We start from the raw sequence: 26,993 nt of genomic DNA, 5'->3' as shown, positions 1-26,993 counted from the left end.
AATAAATGAATCAGTAACTAAATGAGGTATGTCTACAAGATGAATAAATCAATTAGTTGTTGTGCTATACATTTTGCACTGCACAAGTCTTTTGCCTATATTATCTCATTTAATCCTCACAGAAATACTATGAGGTTGGTTTTAATAATCACCGTGAAGAAACATGGTCTCTGAGAGATTAAGCAAATTGCTTAAGATCATGAAACTAGCAAATAAATAAACTGGTCTTCAAACCCAGGTTATCTAATCTCAAGGTCTGCAGTCATAATCATGACTTCTCTCACATGCATATTAATTATTTTTAATCAAGTATTTTTATGTGTTTTGGTTTAGAAGTTATATATTTAAGTGTTATATAATTCGTAGATTTTTGTTATTTTTTCTTTTTACTATTTTTCTACATTGAAAGTAACTAAACTACCAGATGATTGATATATGATACAACATTTTTTTTCTTTTTTAGTACCAGGGATTAATCCTAGGATTGGTTAACCACTGAGTCACATTCCCGATCCTTTTTTTTATTTTTAGACAGGGTCTCACTAAGTTTCATAGGTCCTTGCTAAGTTGCTGAGGCTGGCTTTGCACTTATGATCCTCCTGCCTAAGCCTCCTGAGTTGCTGGGATTACAGACCTGCATCACTGTGCTGATGTGATACAGTATTTTTAGAGTTCTGACGCCGTCCAGCGGAGTCAATTTGGCGCAGGAGACAAACGAATAGCGAGACTCTTGAATTCAGAACGATTTATTGTAGATTCAGGAAACCCGGGAATCGGAACCTCAAACCTGGAACCCTGGCGCTCGAGGAGAGTTGACTTATATCCCCTCCAGGAGGTGAAGGGTAGGGCTGACGCCAATTATGCGAAGATTAGGGAGCCAGCTGCCCAATCATGGTAAAGGTCAAAATGAGCAGGCACGATCAGGAGCACTCCAGAACACATGTGCATGCATTGTATGCGTGGACTTAATTGAATACGGCCAATGACAAATCACCTGAGTGTGCTTATGTTAATTAACCTCCTCACTGCTGATGTGACCAAAACAACTTCTGACTGGCTGCCAGGTGCCATCTTGGCGTAGTCCGCATGGCACAACCCCCAACAATTCCCCCTTCTTTATATGAAATGAAAAGGAAGCTGGCAGGGATTGTGTCTGTCTTAGGTCCCGGGAATCAACATCCTGTCCTTACCCATCATCAAAGGATACCAAGGCAGGGTTGGCAGGTTGGTACAGTGTTTTCCCGTGGTTACCCGTCTTTGACTACCGATCCAGCATACTAAGCCATTTACTGGGAGATTGTCCTGCTCCAAGGGTGGTCATGGCCTGTTTTATGATCACATTATAAGCCTGTTGACTGGCTTTGAGGCGTTTGTAGATGTAGAATAGAATTAACACAAGCATACCCAAGCTTATTAGTGTGGGACTTAAGAGTCCCCCAAATTTGGTTCCAAATTGTGTTAGTTTATCTAATGCTCCTGTGATAAGCCCTCCTGGTTTGACTTCCACCTTAGTGGTGTTCATGGCGAGGACCTGCCATAGAAGCCTTGTTACCAGCTCGTCGAATCCATCTGTCCATTGTTGTGTGATCTGTGAAAATAACTGTTTAGAGAAGTTCTCATTAAAAGTCACAAAAAGGAAAGCTAGGCACACAGGAGTATATGAAAAAACAATCATTTCACTCTCTACATATTTCAGTATCAACTCCATTAACCTTTTGATCAGTGCACTTTCCTTTACTTATTGACCCTTCTTTTACAAAAACCAGGGGGCTTATATCCGTACATGCCTTAGGTCCGCATAAGGACCAGATGGATAAGGGGTTGAAATTGCCTTTATATTCCAAATTTTCTATAAAATCTTTTTTACTTTAAGATGTGATATATATCTGATAAGGTAAATACCAAGGTCCAAAAGCCAGATTACTGGAGACCCTTTTATCAGGTCCTAGGTGCTGACAAGCCCCCCCATAACGGAGGCCAAGCAATAGGCTTTTTGAAGGACTGGCAATGGCCATACCAATGAATATGAAAATCAGTCTTATTATTAATAGCTTTGGGCATGTAACAGTAGGTAACCCTAATGTGAAATTAGTGGTAAGAATAGGAGAATATAAATTGAAAGAGTTAGTAAGGGGCAAAAGGCAAGGTCACACCTTTACTATCCCCCATAGGTAATGCACGGCTCCCCCATTAACATGGTGAGGGATCATCAACAACAGCAGTTGGAGGAACTTCCACATCTTCTTCTTGTTCTTGGTTTTCTATTGAGGAAGGCTTGACTAATCTTTCAGGCACCCAAATTGGCGATTGTGTGTCCTACGGGAAAAAAACGGACCCTTGGGTCCAGATTAATACCAGATCCAGGCCTTTCCATTGTCCTGATAGAATGTCCTTCCAGAGCACTTGAGGTAGATGTTTTTTATTAGGCTCTGAATGACAGTCAGCAGCCGATCGGCCCTCAGAATTGAGATTTTAAAAATTTAAAATGAACAAGACAACAGATAATTTGTCTTTTGGGGATCTGTATGATGCCCCTATTCCCCTTTTTGTTTATAAAGCATGTTTTTAAATGTTAAATGGGCACGCTCAACAATGCTCTGTCCAGTAGGATTATAGGGAATTCTTGTAATATGTTCCCCAAAGGTGTATTAATTAATTACCAATATTAATTAAATACCAATATTTAAAGGCCTGGGACAGATATCCAGGACCATTATGTTTTAATTTGGTTGGGGACCCCTAGGATGGAGAAAGTTAACCAATTGTTGGGCCGCTTCTAATTTGTCTTTTCAGAGGGGCCACTGAGGGATCCAGACAGGTTAATCAGATTTCCATGTTATTTTAATTGCTTCAGTGGCCCCTAATGAAAATCCAATCCCTTTTTATCTTGTTTTGGAGTAACTAAAATGGGTGAAATTGGTCCTTTACTATTTTTCCCAAGACCTTTTCCCCATATGTGTCCTTGGGCTAACATCACTTGATTAGCTTTTGGATTACTGTATGGGATCTCGGATGTGAGATGTAAATCCATCTGTTCCATGCTATCTCTCCCCCACAAGTTTATCGGGAGATGTTCGAGGACATAAGGTTGGATGGTACCACTATGACCTTCTTCATCCTTCCATTTTAATATGGCTGCACTTTTGTTAGGATTGGAAGCTATACCCAATCCCCTTAAAGTCTGATCTGCCTGTTGAAGTGGCCAGGCTTTGGGCCATTCTGTAATTTTGATAATACTTTTGTCAGCCCCAGTATCTAATAAGCCCTCAAAACTTTTGTCTTCTATCACTAACTTTGTCATAGGTCTATCTTTTAAATCCAATGTTAACATGACCATATTTTGGCCTGTAGAACCTAATCCTTTATTTCCCCTAATAATATTCTTTGATGGATATTGATCATGGCAGCTGGGTAAGACCAACAATTGTGCTATGCGATCACCCTGAGCTATTATTGCTACACCTCTTGGTGAAGAAGCAAGGATTTTTATTTCTCCTGTAAAATCAGGGTCTGTAACTCCAGGGACAATATTTAATCCTTTTAAAGCAGAAGAACTCCTCCCCAGAATTAGTCCCACTGTTTCTTTAGGTAATGAACCAACAACCGAAGTTGGTATTGGTTGTACTCCCATCTCTGGAGTTAATACTGCTCTGGCGGAGGCACAGAGGTCCAATCCTGCGCTTCCTCTTGTTTGTCTAATTGGGGAGTCAAGGGGTAATGGGTCCAAGGCATGGACTGGATAGCCCCGTATATTTGTGGGCCCCGAGGCTGGGGGCCCTGATTCCCGTTTTTTGGAGGTGAAGGGTTACCATCTTTGTCTCTAATTGATTTACAGTCACTTGCCCAGTGTTTCCCTTTTTTACATCGAGGACATAATTTTGGCACAGGACCCTGGGAGCAGTCTTTTTGTGTGTGTGTCCACATTGTTTACACTAATCACACTGTTGGCCTGGGTGGGAGTTGGCATTGCCTCTAAAACCCTGTGCAAGCGCTGCAGCCATCACCTGACCTTGAATAAAAGCCTCATTAAACCAAGCAAATAAAAGCAATAGAACTAACACCTTAAACACATTCATTTACTATAGGATGTCCTTTGCTGTCTCTTGGGACAACCTTCTGTTAAGTTCCCTCACTAGGGAAGCCTTCCATTAAACCTTAAGGCCACCATTTCCTCAAATAGGGAAACCTTCTCGTTAATTACGCTAGCGAAACTGTCTTTTACTTACCTTATCCTTGTGGTGCTGATAGCTGTATAAAATGTTACGGGTCCCCATACGAATGCAGAGTTCCCCATAGTTCCCTGTACGAATGCAGAGTTCCCTGTACAGGCCACCATTTGATGCTGTCCAGCGGAGTCAATTTGGCGCAGGAGACAAATGAATAGCGAGGCTCTTGAATTCAGAACGATTTATTGTAGACTCAGGAAACCCAGGAATCGGAACCTCAAACCTGGAACCCTGGTGCTCGAGGAGAGTTGACTTATATCCCCTCCAGGAGGTGAAGGGTAGGGCTGACGCCAATTATGCGAAGATTAGGGAGGAGCCAGCTGCCCAATCATGGTAAAGGTCAAAATGAGCAGGCACGATCAGGAGCACTCCAAAACACATGTGCATGCATTATATGCGTGGACTTAATTGAATATGGCCAATGATAAATCACCTGAGTGTGCTTATGTTAATCAACCTCCTCACTGCTGATGTGACCAAAACAACTTCTGGCTGGCTGCCAGGCACCATCTTGGTGTAGTCCACATGGCATAGCCCCCAACAAGTTCTTTAAAGAATCCAGGATTTGTGGCATAACTCAGTGGTAGTATGTTTACCTAGTATAAAAAAGGCCATAGGCTTTATCCCCAGCCCTGAAAATAGAAAAGAAAGAAAAAAAAGAAGGAAAGAAAAGACTCTTCTCAAAGGCTTTTGAAAATATCATGGAGAAATCCAATTTTTTAAGTTGATGGAGCATAATTGACCATCACTTTAGCAGCATTCTGCTATACCTTAGGCAGGGACCCCATTAGTGACAGATCTTTTGATCAAATGAGCAATGAGACCTTTCTCAAGACTTGGAGTTACACTGAAATCATTACATTAAAATGGTTAATTCTGGAGATCCAAGATGGCGCACTAGAGGAAAGCTGCATTCCTTGTCACTCAGAGACTCAGGATTCAAGCAGAAGAATTCTGCAAGGCAGTGGTTGTTGCCCATAGATCCCTTGCAGTTTAACCCCCATTCTTCCCCAATGATTGCCCACCATCTGCCAGCATATCACCTGCCTTTTAAGTGCAGATGGATTGATGACCATCGCTTATCATCTTTCATTTGCCCGTTTGTCTGCCTCTTGCCTGCCCGTTGCCTGCCTTTCACCTATCCATCGCCCACCGACAAATGTCCATCCGATGACAATTGTCTACCGTTAGCCTGCAGACTGCCATCAGATCACCTGTTGCCAGCTGTTGCCTCGAAGTCCATTGTCACAGTACCCATAGGTTTGGTTACACATGGCCGCCACCATCTTGAGACACTGGCCAGGGCCTGTGGGTTTGCTACCATCACCTCCGCCATCTCTGGGCGTGGCCACCTTAGTTTGGGGATGCAGGCCAGGGCCTGGAGATATATTGGGGCACCTGCAGGTCTGGTTGTACCTGAGGTCTTTCTGCTGGGTGTGGTAGTGGCTGCCATCTAGCTGCCTCTTTGCAGGGTGGCTCCATTGTATGAGCACATCCCTGGTGGTCTCTCTGAAAGTTGAAAGGGTACTGAGATTTTGGGACTGCAGCAAGGCAGGGCCTGGGAAATCTGAAGCCCAGGTCCATCAGATTACAGCTGTGTTTGCATGGGCCAGTCTGGGTCTGACAAGTCTGTGGAAAACTGGAGACTAGGAGCAGTTCCCCCGGGGTAGGGGGGAGCACAAGTCAGAAAAACTGGAGAAAACTGGGCTCATTCCTGCTCAGTGAGTTCTGAAATGTGCAGGGATGGAAGGGGCTAGCTACAATGGGTGGGGAGACTGGAACAGGGTGTGAGGGTCTTGCTATCAGCTCACCATCTAACTGGTCCAGACCCACTGCACTGGAGCTAACATCTAACTTCAGATAACCCCACCTATCAGTGGAGAAGAAAAGCTGAGAAAAATTATGAAAGTCAATGGAAGCAATCATTCAGTTTTCCACTGAGACTTCCCTTTTTTTTTTTTTTCTGGTCCTCTCTCTCACACCTTTGAATCCAAATATTTTTCATAAATCATTTTTTTGAGGAATGGGATGTCTGAATAATATATTACAGTTTTGTTTGTATTCTTATATATTTACTTTTTAAAAAATCTCTCTAGGGCTGGGGTTGTGGCTCAGGGGTAGAGCGCTTGTCTCACATACTTGGGGCACTGGGTTTGTCTCACATACTTGGGGCACTGGGTTTGATCCTTAGCACTATGTAAATAAATAAAATAAAGGTATTGTGTCCATTTACAAATAAAAACAATTTTTAAAAATATCTGCATATATTTTTTTCTCTCACCTATCTCTGTATTCTCTCACTTCTCTCATACTAACAGCCAACCTCTATTAATTCCTCCCTTGCTCTTTTTTTTTTTATTACTATCATTACTAGTTTTATTAGTTTAAAGTGTAATAAAATTTAGAAGTACTTGCTGGGGGCTGGAGGTACTGTAGCCTGTACCTGTAATTCCAGCTACTCAGGTGGTTGAAGCAGGAGATTCATAAGTTTAAGGCCAGCCTGGGCAACTGGCAAAAAGTCCCCAAATATAAAACAAAAACCACGGAGGAGGTAGATGTGTCAGCACTTGCCTAGCATAGGTAAGGCCCTGGGTTCAATCTCTAGTGCTACAATTTAACCAGTGATTTATCTATCTCAGATTTTTTGGATCTTTGTCCTTCAGTCCTTTACGGTTCTCACTTACATCAAATTCAACAAGAATATTTTGAACAACTTTTCTTTATTTATTATTTCAAGACTTATTTTGCAGACCTCTTTTTTTCTCACATATGTTGTCTGTTTGCAAAATATTCCATTGTACTATGCAATTGTAGTGAATACTACGACTGAAAAAAGTTAATAAACACAACTGACTTTTTAGCAGTTTTTGACCTCCCTTGCTCTTACTACAAATTTTTACCTCTATCTTCTCTCCTCCTCCCTCATAAACATTACATGTTACACTACATCTGTTCCCGTATTGTCCATCATTCAAAATGGACAATTTTTGCAAATTTTTAGCAAATTTACTGTTTATACTGTAGACAATAATTGAACACTTCACTTCTGTTTATTGTGACAAAACTGTGGACGCCTTAATAGGAATCATTTGGTTTAAGATGATATATTGTTTGCATTGGATGCTGCTAATATTGGTCTCCCCCTTAAAGGTGAGGTACCTGAAGCCTTCAGGGACACTGCGAGACAACAGGGTAGAACCTATACTGCCTCAGCTCTATACTGCTAGATGAACGACATGAAAAATCAAGGGAACAAAATGCCTCACACAAACCAAGATATTCCAACAATAGAATCCATAGACAACACAATAGAAGAAATGTCAGAGAAGGAGTTTAGATTGTACATAGTTAAATTCTTCAAAATAAAGGATGGTATTGGAGAGAAGATATGGGAAGTAAAAGATCATCTCAATAAAGAGGCAGAGATTATAAAAAAGAATCAAGCAGAAATACTTGAAATGAAGGAAATAAACAAAATTAAAAATTCAATGGAAAGTATTATCAACAGACTAGACCACTTGGAAGACAGAACCTCAGACAACAAAGACAAAATATATAATCTTGAAAATTAAGTCATCTGTACAGAAAAAATGGTAAGAAACCATGAACAGAACTCCCAACAAATACAGGATAACATGAAAAGACCAAAATTAAGATTTGTTGGAATAGACAAAGGCATGGAGATACAAACCAAACCAAAGGCATGCACAATCTTTTCAATTTCATAATATCAGAAAACTTCCCAAATCTAAAGAATGAAATGGAAAATCAATTACAAGAGACTTACAGGACCCCAAATTACAAAATTATAGCACACCCACACAAGGCACATTATAATGAGAATGACTAACATACAGAATAAGGATAGCATTCTAAAGGCTGCAAGAGAAAAACCAAATTACATGTAGAGGGAAATCAATTTGGATTTCAGCTGATTTCTCAACCCAGACCCTATATGCCAGAAGGTCCCAGAATAGCATATATCAAGCTCTAAAAGAAAATGAATGACAATGGAGAATTTTATATTCAGCAAAATTAAGCTTCAGATTTGAAGATGAAATAAAAATCTTCCATGATAAGTAAAAATGAAAAAAATTCACAACTAGAAAGCCTTGCACTACAGAATATTCTCAGCATAATATTCCATGAGGAGGAAATGGAAACAAAAGAAAATGAAAAAAAGCAAAGGGAAGAACTACACTAAAGGAAAAATCAATCAACTGAGAAACTAAGTCAAGTTAAAGACCAAAAATAAACCAAAATGACCAGGAATACAAATCATATCTCAATAATAATCCTGAATGTTAATGGTCTAAACTCATCAATCAAAAGACATAGACTAGCAGATTGGATTTTTAAAAAGACCCAACAATATGCTGTCTTCAGGAGACTCACCTCCTAGGAAAGACATCCATAGACTGAAGATGAAAGTTTGTGAAAAAAACATATCACTCACATGGACTGTGTAAACAAGTAGGGGTTTCCATCCTCATATCGGGCACAGTGGACTTCAAACCAAAGTCAGTCAGAAGGGATCTAGAAGGACATTTCATACTGATTAAGGGAATCATATATCAATAAGACATAACAATCATAAATATATATGCCCCAAACAGTGGAGCATCTACATACATCAAACAAACCCTTCTCAATTTCAAGAATCAAATAGACCACAACACAATAATACTAGGTGACTTTAACACACCTCTGTCACCACTGGATAGATCTTCCAAACAAAAACTAAACAAAGAAACTATAGAATTAAATAATACAATCAATGATTTAGACTTAACAGACATATATAGAGTATTTCATTCATCATCGAATGAATATGCTTTCTTCCCAGCAGCACATGGATCCTTCTCTAAAATAACCATAGGTTGTGGCACAAAACAACTCTTAGCAAATACAAAAAAATAGATATACTACCTTGTATTCTATCAGAAAGAACTCAAAACACTTAACACCAAAAAACCAAATAACTCAATCAATAAATGGGCCAAGGAATTGAACAGACACTTCACAGAAGAGGAAACACAATCAATCAACGAACATATGAAAAATATGCATCATCTCTTGCAATTAGAGAAATGCAAATCAAAAGTACTCTTTCACCTCCTTCAGTCAGAATGGCAATTATCAAGGATACAAGCAATAATAAGTGTTGAGGATGTGGGGAAAATGTACACTTATACATTGCTGGTGAGACTGCAAATTGGTGCAACCACTGTGGAAAGCAGTATGGAGATTCCTTAGAAAACTTGGAATGGAACCACCATTTGACCTAGCTATTCCACTCCTTGGTTTATACCCAAAGGACTTAAAATCAGCATCCTACAGTGACTCAGCCACATCAATGTTTATAGTAGCTTAGTTCTCAATAGCTAAACTGTGGACCCAACCTAGATGCTCCTCAACAGATGAATGCATAAATAAAATGTGGTACATATACACAATGGAATATTACTCTGCCTTAAAGAAGAATGAAATTATGGCATTTGCAGATAAATGGATGGAGCTGGAGAATATCATGCTAAGTGAATAAGCCAATCCCCAAAACCAAAGGCCAAATGTTTTCTCCGATAAGCAAATGATGATCCATATTGGGTAGTGGGTTGGGAAAAATGAAGGAACTTTGAATTGTGCAGAGGAGATTGGGGGGAGGGGTGGGAATGGGAAGGACAGTAGCATGAGACAGATGTTATTACCCTACATACATGTATGATTATACTACTGGTGTGACTCAAGCAGCATGTATATAGCCATGAGAAGTTATGCTCCATTTGTGTACAATGTGTCAAAATGCATTCTACTCTCATGTATAACCAATTAGAACAAAAAAATAAAAAATAAAATAAAATGGTTATTTCCGATGCCAAAAAAAAAGAAAAATGAAGTCAAGATAAAATCAGTTTACCTGGCAGCAGGCCATTGGATGGAGTCAAGTCAGCAGTATGTACCATTGAAAGATTATTTAGCAAAAACCAAACCTTTCAACTTCAGTTTTACTTTTGTATTCCTATTGAGCAGAGTGGAGACTAGAGAAGGAGAGAAGAGAGACTCATTAGCAAGAGAAGTCCGAAGTGGGAGAACGTAATCACTCTAAATAGATTCCCAACTCTGATAAATAGCCCTCCAATGTTCTGTGAAAAAAACATTCTAAGAGCATTGCTGACCTAATCTGTAAAGAACATAAAGAGTGGTGGAAGTGCCAGTAAACTGGACGCGAGTAAGTGCCTTTGCTCTTCAAGAAGTGAATGAGGGAGATTTTGTATAATAAAGACTAAGGGTCTTATTATTAGGGGTTGGAATTTCTTTTTAGATATATAAACGATTTATTAATAGACAAGTTCTGTAGATAAATTTCTTCTCAGATTAACCATAGTGTGGCATTGTTGGCCAGTGGTCTCCTTGTGCTGACCTGACACAAATGCCCTGGAAGTGGCACGGTCTACTGTTGGCAAGAATCTTCTTCAGTTGCTCCAGGTCTTTCACAGAGATTGCTATCCAGACCATTGTCCAGGACTTGGCTGTGATTTCCTTTCTTCATATCTTTGTCTATATAAGAACCATCCTGGGATCTTGCACCGGCTTATATTTGGCATGATAATCATTACATGTACCACCTCATTCTCAGTGAACCCTCTAACCTCTCAACGAGGTCAGTGTTTATTTTCCTTAACAACACATGAGTACGTCTTTGCCTCACATCCTTAATGGTATAATGGCAAAGTCTATTTTCCACTCCCATAGATGTTTGCATTGAGAACTTGCAAAATGTGCTGAAATTTCTTGGAGTATTAGAGATATTAGAGCAGCATGTAGGCTTCAGTGGGAGAGCAATTTCATTTTTTTTTCTATTCTTTTCTTTCTTTTTCTTCTTTTTGGTGTGGAGATTAAACACAGACCCCAGGGCTTTGTGAATGCTAGGCACACACTGTACCACTAAGCTACAACCCTAATGAGATGTTGGATTTTTAAAACTTTGGAAGCTTCTAAATCAGGAGTCGTCAAATATGGCCCACAGGCCAAATGCAGTTCATTGTTCATTTTTGTAAATAAAAGTTATTTGTATGAAGAAAATTTTACTGCAATACAGTCATAGCTAGTTTTATTTATTTACATGTAAATAATGTCTGCTTTTATGCTATAACTGCAGAGTTGAGAAGTTGACCATATGGATTACCAAAGTCTAAATATTTATTATGTGTCCCTTTTAGAAAAACTTTGCTTCTGGGTAAAGAAGCATTGGGCACTAAGACTTGAGTTTAACAAAAACAGTTATGTTCAATGAAATTGTATCTCTATCTCTATATAATCATATATCTTGTTATATTTTCTACATATATCAGGGAAATTTGTTCACATAGAGCATATAGTCTTCACTAAAAATTCAACCACCACCATTTCTTATTTACTATATACCAAGCACTGGGAATGTAAAGAAATTATTGTCTGGCAGAGGGAGTTATATACCTAAGGGATAATGCCAAATAAAATAGTACTTTCTATGAGAGGAGTGTATCCAGAATGGTGCAAAACTCTGAGGAGAGCAGATCATTGACCTTCAGAAGACAAAGTGCAAGTTGAGTACTGAAGAACGAACAAGAGTCAGCTCCGTGATGAAGCAAGATGTTTCAAGCAGAGAGAGCTGCTTCTGCAGTGACACAGGGAAGGAGGTAGTGTGTTTAGTGGGTGAGTAAAATGGTGTGATATTTTTATACTGCAAAGTGGGAATGGCGAGAGGAGCAGGTTGAAGCCATGTTCAAAGAAGGAATTTTTTTCTCCATGCTGATGAATTTGGACTTTATTATGGAAAGAAAGGAGAATCATTAAAGCATTTTAATTGCTGGAGTAAAACTGTCAGATTTGCAAATTAGATGAGCCCCTTTGTCAATGGTGTGAGTCAAAACGTCACTGTAAAAGGGTTTGAGGAGGTCTCTCCAGAGGCAGAGGAGACCTCTGCTTGGACCTTCCAGACTCTTGAGACATCACAGAGAAGAATTTAAGGACATATCGGACTTTTGCAAAGAGAAGGAACTTTACTAAAAAGTAAAAGGTGAAGATACACATTCTTAGAACAGAAAGTGGACTGTCTAAAGACTGAGAAGCAACTTTGGGAGTCTTCAACTCTTCTTTTAAAGGAAGCTATGTGAAGGGTAGACATAGGAAGGTACATGGGAACATCAGCCTGGTGAACTCTCAGATCATGGATTATCAGATGTTGATGGCCATCTGGTCTTCCTGCAGGATTTTCATGTTGACATTGTCTTTTCTATATAGATGACATTTGGAATGTGCCTATATTATAGGTGTCTTAAAATACATCTCCCTTCACTGTATTTAATCTGAAAATACATTGTGTAGGCTAACAGTACACTTACACTTTAATCAGAATGAGCCAATTCTTATAGATGAGAGAATTTAAATTAACTTGTAGATTTCTCAGAAATTTGGAAGTAACAGTCCTGGAAGAAAAAACATGTCTGGAGAGGAAAGATGTGAGGAACTTTAGTTCGAGGCTTTCAGATTAAAGTTGCAGTCTCCTTTTCCTTTCATTTTCTTTATACCTATTTTTTTAAAATTTCTTTTCTATGATACTCCCAAAATAGGAAATAGAAAGCCTGACTCAAAGATTACTCACAAAATTTGATCAAGGAAAGGTTAGTGCCTGAGCTATGGTAATGATGGTATGGATTGAAATAAGGAATAGGTTTGAGAAATATAGGCTATAAAATAGGCATAATTTAGTGACTGAGTAGCTTTAGTAATGCAAGAAAGTGATAACTTTAAAATAATTCATAGATATCCAGCATGGTAGCTGGATAAATGACCTTATTAATAACTAATATGGGGAAATCAGAAGATCTGGAGGGTGGGCCCAAGGTGGCTGTAGTTAGGCTCCCTCACTGAAACTTCCAGCCAGCTATGTTTTTTGTACATAGTGAAAGTCATAAACACCCTGATCCAGCATATGCACTCATGGTCATAAACATGTGCTTGTGAGCATGTGCTCACTTATGTAACCTGTTGGCACTGCGCTTTCTTTGTTTGGCCTGCACACCAAAAGGTCTATGAAATGACTTTGTCTATTATCCTAACTGCACCTTGCATTTTCTTTCACCTGCCAGGATCCTGAATCTGTTTCCCTGGGTTTGATCCCCAGGAGGACATAAACCATGCCTGGACATGGAAAAGATAAGGAGTTCAGTTCTGAGCATGTCAGTGTGAGGAACCTGTAGGCTATCTATTTGGTGATCTCTCGCAAACAGATATAAAATCCTGAAATTTAGTGGGGAAATGAGACTAAACAACACCAGTGAAGAGGTAGTGGTTAAAAATGTAATAAGAAAGCATGTGGAAAAGAAAAGCATGAATCCATCATGGAACCATCAAGGAATTTAACATTTCTGAGTAGAGAGCAAAGGATGAGTAATACACACAGAGAACCAAGAAGGAACTGTTTCCTTAAATTGCTTATGAAAAGTGGATAAATATGGTCTGAATGAAAGGACAATTGTACCAAAGGAAACTGGTTGAGCAAGCCTAAGTACCCCACGTCCATCTGGAGGGAGCACCCTGCTGGACAGAAGCAAGACCCTCCACTGTATTCAACATTTCTATCAGTGTCCTAGTTAAAGGACAGGCTCTTCATGTGTTTGAATTGTGAACCTGAGAGGAATAGAAAATACATCAGATAAAACTCTGAAGATATGAGAAACCCTTGACTTACTAGTGCCTCAGATTCTTATCTAATGAAATAAAAAATTTAAAATGTTTACATTTCATTGTCATAAGTACAGGCTGGGAGTAGTGTGGCTTAGCAATTGATTGTAGAAAGAAAAAAACTTTAAAGAAACTAGTTGGTGGTTAACTTATATGAGTCCACACCATGAAATCACTGCAAAAAAAAAAAAAAAAAAAGAGGTAAAAAGGGTGTAGAATAATTAAATTAGAGTATCTATAATGGTGTTTCTCAAATTTTACTTTGGAATTTCTTGGGGAATTTTTACAGCTCCTCCTACTCAATCCATATTCCATACCATTTAAATCAGAATCTCTGTGGAAGGGAACCCAGGGATCGGTATTTTTAAAAAACTATGGGTAATTCTAATATGCAGATAAATTTGAAAAAAAAAAGTGAATGGCATTGAGCCTGTTAAAAATATTCAGAACACTTGTTAAAGACAGTAAGGCAGACTTATAGGAAGAGCTGGAACTAGGTATAGGAACCATTGCAGTGGGGGAGAAAAACTGGGCTCAACTTCAGCAAGAACAAGTTGGAATTTATAGCCAAGGAAAAGGGTGGGGTCAGCGGGTAGACAATTAACAAGAGGGAACAAAAAATATGGGGGTTTCTGGCTAAGCTGACTTGATAGGATGATTGCTAAATGCAGGTGTTATGGTTTGAATATGAGGTGTCCCCCCAAACTCCTGTGTTAATGCAGGAATATTCAGAAGTGAAATGATGAGACCATGAGAATTGTAATCTAATCACTCCATCCTAGTTAAATGGATTAACTGGGTGGTAACTGCAGGCAGGTGGACTGTGACTAGAGAAGGTGGGTTCCTGTAGGTGTACTCTGGAAGCGTTCATCATCCCTGTAACCTCTTCCCCTCTCTCTCTCTGCTCCCCTAGCACCACGAGACAAGCAGCACTCCTCCACCAAGTCCTTCTGCAGTGATGTTCTACCTCGCCCTTGGGCTCAGAGAAATGGACGTGGCTAACCATAGACTGAACCACTGAAACTGTGAGCCAAAATGAAGTTTTCCTCTTCTAAGTTGTTCTTGTCAGGTATTTTGGTCACAGCAATGCAAAGCTGACTAACAAAGCAGGCTAGGGTGATAAGAAATTCATGGTGGCCAGATATCCAGGTGGGTAATTTTCCCTAAACTGATAACATTCTTGCTCAACCTGTATTCTACAAGGACAGAGAGGGAAGACCGAGTCAAGCAGTGAACTCAGGGAACCTGATTAGCTTTGGTTAAAGGAGAGCCCTTGTTAAGAGTAAGAAATGCAATAGTTTCTCCTTTATACTCCGTTTTGAAGTTCTTGGTTTTAATTATCTATGGTCAACTGTGATCTAAAAATATTAAATATAAAGTTCCCAAAATAAATAATTCATTATACATTTTAAATTATGTGCCATTCTGAATACTGTGATAAAGCTTGCACCGTCCTGCTCTGTTCTGCCTGGGATGTGAATCATTCCATTGTCTAGTGTGTTGGTGTTGTATACTCCATCTACCTGAGAGTCACTTAGTGGCTGTCTTGGTTACCAGATTGACTGCTGCAGTACTGCATTGCTTGTGTTCAGGTTATCCTTATTTTTCTTAATAATGGCATCAAAATGCCAAATAATGATGCTGGCAATTTGGATCTGCCAAAGAGCAGCTGTAAAGTGCCTCATTTATGTAAAAAGGTTAAAAAATGCAGTAAGATATTTTGAGAGGTTACATTCACATAACATTTATTATAGTATGTTGTTATAAAGTTTCTATTGTATTTTTGGTCATTGTTGCTAATATTACTGTGCCTAATTTATAAATTAAACTTTTTCATAGGTATGCATATATAGGAAAAAGCATAGGATATGTAGGGTTCAGCACTAACCACAGTTGTAGTTATTCACCAGGAACCTCTCTCTTGTGGATAAGAAGGGATGACTGTACAACAAGGATTTATAACTAAGAGCAGGAAACATTGGAATCATCTGGGGGCATGGGGGGTGATGCTTTTCAAAAGGCATACGACAGAGCCCCTCCATATCAAGGTTCTAAAATGCCTTTTGAAGAGGGATTCTGATGTACCATCCCATTCCATGGGTTCAGCACTACTGGTCTAGAGTTACTCCTCTCTGCACTGTTCAGACACACCTGAAGTCTTTGAATTTGTTCTGGCTGTCTCATTTTCAGAAAGCTTTGCATTAGATGTCTAAACTGGTGGCCATAGGTTAGGTCTTTCTTTGATCCTGGGGGATAGGATAAGAGTCAAAAGCATGAAATACTGTCACCAGTTAAAAAATAATTCAAGACATTTCACATTATCTTGATTTTCAGATTCTCTTGAAAACTAGTAAGAGCTGATGAATCTGAGCTCACTCTCCTTGGATTTGAGTAGCTGCTGCCCGCTTTAGAGCAGGCCTTGGACCTCTAGCCCTCTGTTCACTTATTTACATATCTGGTTAAGCAACCGAAGGCACTTGTGTTGGCTACCCCTACTGCAGAGATCAATTAAACAGGCTCTACGAAAGGCAGCAGGGAGGTAAAAAACCTTAAAGTCGTGTCATTTAAAAGGTACTTTTGAGTAGCTAAAACGTTAGATGGTGTTGGGAGCGGCAGAGAGGTGAGTGACTAGAATTTGGTTCCAAACAAATTGGCTTTATTTGATACACTCAGGATAACACAAACCTTAATATTCCTAATATCACACATCAATCAAATCGAATGGCAAATAAACACACCTCAATCAAATAGTCCAAAGTCCTCTCTGCCTTGTTGGTTCCGACGACCCCGAATGCGACCTTATCTTAGTCGGAGAGCAGACGACGGCTGGTCTTGGAACTCTCTCCGGTCGATGATCTGGGAATCCAGGACAGACAGGTCTCCGCTGATTGTGAAACCGTCAGAGCAGCGGAGTTTCGTCAGTCTCGGTGGATGGATGGTCGGTGGGCTCCAGAACCTGGCTGACGTGGATTCGTCAGGAGATCTGTGCTGAGCCGAGGAGCTGTCTGAGAGGGGAGTTTATATACCCTTCTTCTTGGCTTGTTTCCAGTTCTGGTCCAGTTGGTGTCTTATCTCCTTGGTGCAGCGTTCTCGTGACATTCATGTCTTTTTGGCTTGCCGTCCACTGGGGGCTTGTCATTTATTCGTTAGACATCCAAGTCTGCTCCTTTCAGATGGAAAACTCATAAAGGTTCTTCACATTTTTGGAACATTTTCATGTGGAAGAAGAATTGAATTTCTTTGGGTCAAGATGAACTAGGACCACCAGGTATAAACTATTGTGAGACAGATTTGGACTTCATATTCCAACTAATTTTCTAGTAAGCATAACTGTCTAAAAAGAAAGGGATGACTTTAGACCTGGTGAGTTCTCAGTCATGGCAATATCTTAGGCTAAATGTTGGGACTAATGACACGTTAACTAACTCAGGCTGACGACTCCTTACTCCCTGGTGAGTGAGCAAGATCAAGGCCTCAAAGGCAGTTTCAATAGTTAATGACGATAAATTGGACCACCATCAGGGATTGGTTAACAACAGTTCCGTGAACGTGATCAGCTCGTGCTTGCCATATGGTCCAATGGGACTCTCGCCTGCGTGAACCCCCCTGCCTTGCTGACCTGTAAGCTGATTGGTTCCCGCCTAGCCCCCACCCTACATAAAAGCTGTGCAATTTCCTCAATAAACGAGTTCCTGCTGTGATGAGTCTCCCTGACACGTCTGATTGTCCTCCGCTGGGAGGGCTGGGAGCGGGCGTTCTGTCGGCCCTACCTATCCCAGTCTGACCTTGTTGGGTAGTGCTCCCTTCCCTTGTCACTGGTTGAGAAGAGCAAGGGGGCTTAAGACCCCGACAGCTAAATTTCTGACACCTCTGTGAGATAGGAATGGGGGTGGGAATTGCAGGCAAGCCTGGAATTGGGTGTGTAACTTGATGCTGTTTGACCAGGGGTCTTGTTGTCCAAGGAACAGTTACTGGAAATTGCTACCTTTTTTTAAACTTAAAAAATAGAGGAAAGGGACCAAAGGTTGGGAGATGGGAATGGAGCAAGGAAGTACTGGGGAGTGGTACTGGTCAAATTATATTGTTATATTGTGTGCCTGTATGAATATGTAATGACAAATCCTATCAATATGTACAACTGTAATGCACCAGTAAAAAATGTGGAAAAAAACCTTTTTAGTTCATTATACTGATATATAATAGTGAGGTTCATTTTGAAATATTCATAAATGCATACAACATAGTTTTCTCCATTTCAATACCCAGTTCTATCTCCTTCCCTTTCCTTCCTCGCTCCCCTTGGTCCCCTTCCTCTATTGTATTAGTCTTTCTTCTATTTAATTAATTAATTATGTAAATTGATGCATTATAGTTATATATAAAATCAGAATGTGTTGTGGTATATTCATACATGTACTTAGTATAGTTGGTCAATTGCATTCCCCAGTTCTTACCCTTTCCTATGCCTTCTCCCTTCCTCTTTGTCCCTTTGGGTCCTCTAGTTATAGAATCCTATAAACAGTTTGACTTCTTTTCCTATTTGTATCCCTTTAATTCCCTTCTCTTCTCTGATTGCTCTGGCTAGAGTTTCAAAAACTATATTGAATAAGTGATGAGAGTGGACATCCTTGTCTTGTTCCTTATTTTGGAGGAAATTCTTTCAGTTTTTCTCCATTCAGTATGATGTTTGTGTTTTGTCACATATAGCCTTTATAACATTTGGGTAGGTTCCTTGAATCCCTAGTGTCTCCAACTTTTAACATAAATGGATGCTAAATTTTGTCAAAAGCTTTTTCTGCATCTCTTGAGATGATCATGTGATTTTTGTTCTAGATTCTATCTATGTGATGCATTAAATTTATTGATTTATGTGTATTGAACCAACCTTGCATCCCTGGAATTGTCCAGCTTGATCATAGTGTATAATCTTTCAATGTGTTTTTGAATGTGGTTTGCTAATATTTTATTAAGGATTTTTATATCTATGTTCATTAGGGATATTGGTCTGTAGTTTTCTTTCCTTGATGTGTCCTTATCTCATTTTGGTATAAGATACTGGCTCTGTAGAATGAGTTTAGGGGTGTGTCCTCCCTTTCTATTTCACAGAATAATTGGAGGATTAGCGTTTGTTGGTGTTGTTGAAAACTGCTGTATCATAACTTAAGAAACATTTTGAATTCAAATCACCAATCCAAAGAGAGCTAGGAAGAATTCAATGGGGAAGGAATAAGGAGAGCAATTTGGAGCAGGTGTTGGTAAAAGAATGATCTGGGGAATGAAAGGTAAGGAGGGGGTGGTATTGGCAAGACAAACTCAACTTTTTTCTTGGGCACAGTTGGGCCAGGGATGCTAGTCAGACCTGAAGTGGAATGTGGGGGATACCCACACATTGTATGTACAGAGAATGTTAGGCAAGAGTATGTATTATTTTGGAATCCTGGATCTACTACTTAATCTCTCTGTGCTTCGGTTTTCTCACCTATAGAATGATGGAATGAATTATGTCATAACATAGAATTCTGACTATTAAGGGATATAAACCATGTAAAAGAGTGTTTGGAACAACGTTATTGACCACATAATATACACTTGCATAAATACATCATACCATATTGAGGCAATTTTATCTAGTATACTGCTTTTCAGTTGCTTCCAATTCTGGCTGTTATTTCAAGCTTGATTTTCTAATATACTCAAAAAATTGCTTGAAAGTCACATCAATACATATTTATAAGAACAATTGGTATTATTTTTCCATATTAAAGGGACTAGGTAATCCAGAAACTACTTGCCCTGTATGGGCTAGTTATCTTACTCTCTGACACCAATCCACTAGTGTAGCATATTATTTAGACACTAAGAATAATTCTTTGTACTTTTCAAACATGAGAAATTCACAAAACAAGCATTTTATCAAAGAAAAACTATTAAAATATCTTTCTAAAAGACATGGCTCAAAAATCTTTAGCAATTTTTTATAACTGTTCTCAACACCTAATAAATGGATACTGATGGATAATAAATGAATAAACTGGTACAGGGAAATCTATAGATCACTGTATTCAACAAAAGCAGAAAATATAGTCTTTCCAAGTTGCACACAGAATATTTATCAAGATGGACTAAATACTAGGCCATAAAAATGTCTCATTAATTTAAAAAGTATTCTAATCACAGTTTGCCACAATATATTTAAATTAGAAATCGATAACAGAAAGATCTGCAAAAAATTTGTAAGTATTTTACTTTGAACACAATGTAATTAAATTAGAAATCAATAGCAGAAAAATTTGTAAATATTTGTCTGATATCAACACACTTCTTGATAAACCATTGATGGAAGAAATCAAAAAGTACATGAGAAAGTAGTTTGAACTGATTGAAAATGAAAACACAACATATTAAAATTTGTGGGATGCCTTTAAAGCAGTACTTATGGGGATTTTTATAGTACTAAACATCATTGTTGGAAAAGAAGGTCTCAAATCAATATAAATGATTTATAATCAAATGCAATGAGTTCACCCCTTGGTGAATGCAAAGCCAATAAGCATGACCAGGAGATAAAAGAATGAAAACATTTATTAGTTGCAGCAAGAAGGAGAGGACTGGTAGTAATTCCTAAATCATTACCTCTCTTCAAACAAGGCAAGACATTTTTATTGGGGAATCTTATGCAAATTCATGGAGGAAAGACTTGTCATCCTATGTAAAAACAGGGACATTCCTGAGCATAAGTAGTTTGAGGCCATCATTCTTCATATACTGCATATTTTAAAAATAGCCAATACCCACCCCCCAAAGAATTTAGGATGATAATCAAATTATAATGAGTAAAGTTTACTCTTGGTCACCTAGGAGAGGGTTGAGGTGGGGTGGCTTTGACTTTAAACTGGTTTCTTATGGTTTCCTTTGAAAGGCCTTCTCTGAAATGAAAGAGCAACTTTGAAAGAGAGCTAGCCCTTATTTATAAGTCAACAACCTCTACTTCCCTGAAGTATAGGAGTTTACCACTAAAATTATCTGCCCAACAGATAACAGAGCTAAAATTTCCAAAACAATTTTTAAAAGAATAAAAGTGGAGAACTAACGTGACCTGATTTCAAGTCTCATTATAAAGCTACAGTAATCAAAGTATGATAAGATATCAAAATCATCACCCATAAAATAAAAACTGGCTAAAACTGGGGGCAGTGGCACATACCCCTAGCTACTTGAGAGGCTGAGGCCAGAGAATCTCTTGAGGCTGGAAGTTGGAGGCCAGTTGGGCAATAAGGTGAGACCCTCTGTCTTAAGTAAAAAACAAGGTGGTGTGGGAAGGATAAATTGGACTTAATCAAAATTACAAACTTTGGTTCTTTGAAAGTCAACATTAAAAAAATGAAAAAGTAATAGGAGAAAATATTTGTAAACTATATTCCTGATAAAGTACTTGTATTCAAAATTCAATAAGAAGAAACAATAATCTAATAAAAATGGTTGAAAAAAATGGGTAAAATATTTAACCAGACTGTACCAAAAAAATAAGTGAGTTGTTAGTAAGCACATGAAAGGATGTTCAACATCAGTCGTGAAGGAAATATACATTTAAACCACATTGAGATACCACTAACACCTATTAAGATGGCTAAAATTACAAAGACCTTGTCAGGTGTTGGTGAAGATGTGGAAGAACTAGAACTCTCATAGATTATAGATGGGGAATATAAAATGGTACAACCACTTTGGAGAATAGTTTGGCAACTTATTTTTTAAAAATATTTTTAGTTGTAGATGGACACATCTTTATTTTATTTCTTTATTTTTATGTGGTGCTGAGAATTAAACCCAGTGCCTCACATGTGCTAGGCAAGCGCTCTACCACTAAGCCACAATCCCAGCCTCAGTTTGGCAACTTCTTATAAAGCAAAACCTAAACCTATCACAGATCTACAGTCATTTTCCTCTTATTTACCCAAGATAAAAGAAAGCATATGTCCATACAAAGATGTATATGTGAGTCTTTATATCAGCTTAATCTGTAATATCCAAAATATTTATCAATGAATGAAGGGTAAATAAGTCATGGTATATATGTACAATGGACTACTACTGAACAATAAAAAGGATAAATTATTAATGTATATATCCATTGGTGAATTTCAAAATGATTGAGAATCTAGACAAAATAGTATATACTATTGTGATATGATGTAATATGATTCTATTTACATAAAATCCTAAAAACAAAAAGCAAAATATTCTACAGTGACAGAAAACAGATAAGTAGTTGCTTCAGAAGGAAGAGAGGAGCAGAGGGAGGAATTACAAAGACCTGCAGGGGAATTTCCTTCTATTCTCAGGTTCTGTGGCTGGGCCTAAGAAGTAAACTGACATAAAACCGATTATAGGAGAAAATATTTTTAAAATATTTAATATTTTTTACATGTGCATGGAGTCTTCAAAAGGGAAATGAAGACTCAAAGAAGGCTTTGTTCCCAAAAGCAAGGAACAATAAATTGTGGGTGTGTAACAAGACAAAAAGGCTTGTGCTAGGGAAAGCTAATTGTGGAATAATGACTAGGAAAGATATGGGGGAAACTAATGAAAGATAATGATCATTTTAGATTTGTTTGCATAGGTCCATTTTGACTCCTAGTTTCTGGTGATAAGAATAATCTCTTCCTAGTACAGGGAGGCATCTTTTCCATGGGAAATTTTAGGATTGGCTTTTAGGTAGGAAGGGGATAGTCAGAACTTCCTGTTTCTCATGTGCCTCAGCTCAAGATAATCAGTATGTCAAAGTGGCATTTGTCGGAGAGGTACGTTCTGAATATTTTTGATATGTGAGAAAATTTTGGAGGCGATGGATATGGTCATTATCTTAAGTGTGGTAATGTTTTTGGGGATAAGTATCAAACTTATCAAATTATACACTTAAATATGCAGTTGATTGTCAGTTATGCCTCAATAAGGTTTTTTTTTTTTTTTTTTAGAAGAAAGTCATGTAACCGCCTTCTGAGTTCTTGTGGAGAATAGTCTGTGCCTGATGCCTGAGTTACTCTAGTTTTATAAAGCAGCAGCTTGCCATGAGCTACTCCATTTTGAGTACAAGTACTAAGGCAGAATGACTTGGTAATTAGGGCAAAAAGATAACAACCAGATGTTGGACTTTCAGAACTTATAGAAAGGAATAACCTTTAGCTGCACAGCACAATCATAAGGGGCAAACTGATAAAATAATCAATGCTAATAAAAAATGACTGCTATTAACTTATCTAATTAAATCAGAAGCATATGGATGCATGGGCATATGAATCCCACATCAAGAAACAAGGCCTGTGAGCCTATCAGACATACCAGACCACTGAATGATGCGGGACTCCTATCTGAAGCACATAAAAGGAGAGGCACCTAAGACAGTGGTACAGCAGCACACACCAAACTATCATCTCATAAGACCATCCTGTGAGCATGTCACAAAGTTGACAGGGGATGAACTCCTGACTCTCCCTGGAGCCTCAGCTCAGCTCAATCTCCCTGCTTGACCTGAACCATTTCAAAACTTCTACCCTCTGGACCTTTGCCTTGAATAATTTCTGCACCCTGAACAGCTCTTCACCCTGAACAAGTTCTTCAGTTGATTCATAATCTTATCGGACCATAAGTGACTTTTTTGCCTTTATATCTGTTCTCTGCTTTTGTTCTTAGTGTGGTCTCTTGAAATGCTTTGGCCATGGTTAACCCTTTCTTTGCCATTCTATAACCTATATATCATGTGTGAAGTGTGATGTGTGATGTGTGTTACAGATATTAGTAATTAGATTGAAATGGAATAAAAGAACCTGTGATTGTCCTGTCCATGACTATCAAGTGACCAGGAATATGTGGTAAATGTGATGTAGCTTGTGAATTTATTGTTATTTAATAAGTTCTGACATTGCAGAGAGCTCCAAACCTGTCTTGTCTATGTTAATTCCACAGCTTGCTCAGGACAGACAGTTCAGTGCTCCGATTTCACACGGGCCTGAATTTGGGACTGCAGAGTGGGTTAACTGGTTAGTGTATGGAGCTTTGTGATCATTGAGCTTCCCTTGTAGAAACATTTCAGTGTCTGAAGACAGCCTCCCACTTGGGCCATTTTCTCAAACAGAACTGAATCTACAGTAGTCAAAGCTTCTCCAGCCTTTCTCCAGGCAATGTCAGAAAGTATAGGAAATCACTAGATACTGAGTCCCCTGGAGCAAAAACCATCTGTTATTTAGCATTGTGATCCTTGAAATAACTTACCCAGGGCCTGGTATGTGCCAAGTGTTATCTGTGTGCAGAAATGAATTGAATGAAATCATTCATTCAATTTAAACTGTGGTTATATATCTACTAACAGCTTTGCTTGGGCCCAGAATTTTTTTATTCAAATGATTTTTTTTTTCCTCTGTGGGAACTGAGGGGGAATCAAGGAAAGCATCATATATGAAGTCCTTAAGTAGATCCTTTGAATCAAAATGGAAGATCAGTAGGAGAGCAGAGGGTTGTGAGTCTTGTCCCAGTAAACAAAGAAGCCAAAGCAATCATTTCATTAAAAGCTTTTTTTCCCCCTCTGTGAGAACTGAGTAGGAATCAAAGGAAGCTTCATACTCTAAATTCTTAAGTAAATTCTTTGAATTCTAAGTAAGAATGGTCCAGAATTTTACAAGGAGCCCATAACAGAGTTGTGAGCAGGCTGTGCATTAACATAGACCACGCATGTTTGTGTCTTTCCACAATGTCAGGATTTATTGAATAACAATAAATTCACAAGCTACCCCACTTCAGTGGTTGCAATTCATGGAATACTTGTGGGTCACCTGATGGTCATAAGCCAGGCAATCACAGGTTCTTTTGTTCCAAACTTAACAACTAACATCTATAACACTCAAGTTACACATCCCCCTTCACACAGATATGCATATATTGGTTACAGAAAGTTTAAGAAAGGGTTAAGGGGTGGCCACTGGGTTCAGGAGGCTAAACAGAGTGCAATGGCAGAGAACAAATGTGAATGCAGAAGAGTCACCGAAGGTCAGATAAGATGATGAACTAGCCAAAGAACTTGTTCAGTGCACAGAACATAAGCAGGAACTTATTCTAGGTCAAGTTCTGGACAGCAGGCAGCTTCACAGTGTCAAAATGAAGTGTCAGTTTGGAGTGGGCCTGTGTCATCATCAGAGACAGAAGAAACCATGCTGAGCTGAAGTTCAGGGAGACAGAATATGAGGTTCATTGCTGTGGTGATTTTCCTGGACAAGGCTCATGGGAAGTCCAGGTGATGGGGCCAGTGTGCTGCTGTGTCCAGTCTGGGGCTCCTCCTTTTAGAGGTCTTAGGTTAGGGGCTGCTTCATTCAGTGGTCTGGTGTGTTTGATAAGCTCATGGTCCTGGTTTTCTGATGCGCGTTTGTTAATGCCCACACTTCCATGTGCTCCTGATTTAATTATATAATTTCACAAGTGGTCATTTTTATTAACAGGATTAATTTATTTTTTCAGTTTGTACTTTACAGTTGTGGTAGGCAGATGATTGTTGTTTACTTGAACAAACAAGGTGTAGGGTCATTCTACCTCAGCACTTGTACTCAAAATGGAGTAACTCATGGCAAATTGCTGCTTTATTAAATGGAGTAACACAGAGGCACAGCCTAAAAACGACTGTTCTCTTCCTTATGGAGTAACTCAGAGTGGGGCACAATCAACTGTCCACACTCAGGACACTTTTGCTTTCAGATCCAGGGTACACTATCATAGCAGGTAAATTATCTACTTAGACTCTTGACCTTTTGCACATCCATGACAAACAATACACATTTTGGCAACCAAGAGTGACTACCTAGAGTCTTGACCTATGGCCACCTTTCTTTACTGCAGACTTCTAACTCTCCAGTGCCTAAGTCTGCAGTCAGATAGTTGTCTAGATCCTCTTGCATTCGTCCTTCTAGTCCTGCTTTATTGTTCCCTACATGCTCAACAGAAATGCTGGTTGACTCAGTGTCTACCAGCAACTCTCTCCAAAACAAGGCAAGAGAGCCTAAAATTAGCTCCTTCATGGTTCTCAGTCCTGGCAGCACATTAGGATTACCTGGAGAAAGATTTAAAACACCACAGGCCCCACCCCAGATCAATTAAACCAGAATTCCTAGGGGTGACCCCTGGGCATCAGGTTGTTTCTGTTTTTGTTTGTTCCTTTGTTTGAAGTCCCCCAGAGCAGCCTAATGTGCAGACAGTTGAGAACCACTGCTAGGTTGATGGTACCTTGGTTTTTGTATGGAAAGTTAGCACTTTCTTAATGTCTAGAAAAACCTGCTTTTGTTGTTACCTTCTACAATTACATTTGAAAGACTAAGTTCACTCACTGGTTATATACAGGTCATGGCAGTTATGGGAAGATTTATCCTCTAATTAAGAATAAAATGAGACTTAATTTCTGTAGGAAATTACATTGCACCGTATCATAAATTACACTTTTCATTGGGAAATTATGAAATAAGAATTTGGCATGAGGTAGAATAATATAATGTTTAATTCTTGAAGTTATATAATTAAAAGATAATTAGCTGAATAGGTAATAATTTGGCTAATTGCAGTGATTAAATGATTGCTTCCATAATGTAAATTGCTTTCCACCATAGTTAGTGATCTAAAATATTTTCTAAACATCTAGGGGTATTTTAAATGTTAGCTCGTTTTATGAGTAAGTGGCCCAATTTGATTGATGAACTCCCCGTGACCAATTTGTCCCACCAATTATCCCAAGCCTCAAGGGTCTGTCAAGATTTCTGGTCTCTAAGTAGGTTGGTGTTCCAATCTTGGCTCCAATGGGGACAGGGTAAGAAGACTGCCCAGGTGCTCAGGGCTCATTGTTGATGTGGTAGGTAATATCTTTGTTTCTTAAAAACTCTGTGAGAAGAGGGTAATCACTTTACAGGAGTGTTGCTACATTATGGCATTCAGTTAGTACTGAATAAATGATAGTAATTTATCTTTTAAAAATTATTTTCTAGTCAGGCCAAGTTGTGTGTGCCTATAATC

The sequence above is a fragment of the Sciurus carolinensis genome, chromosome 7, assembly GCF_902686445.1.
Source record: "Sciurus carolinensis chromosome 7, mSciCar1.2, whole genome shotgun sequence".
NCBI lineage: Eukaryota > Metazoa > Chordata > Mammalia > Rodentia > Sciuridae > Sciurus > Sciurus carolinensis.
Note: the sequence above shows the minus strand (reverse complement) of the source record.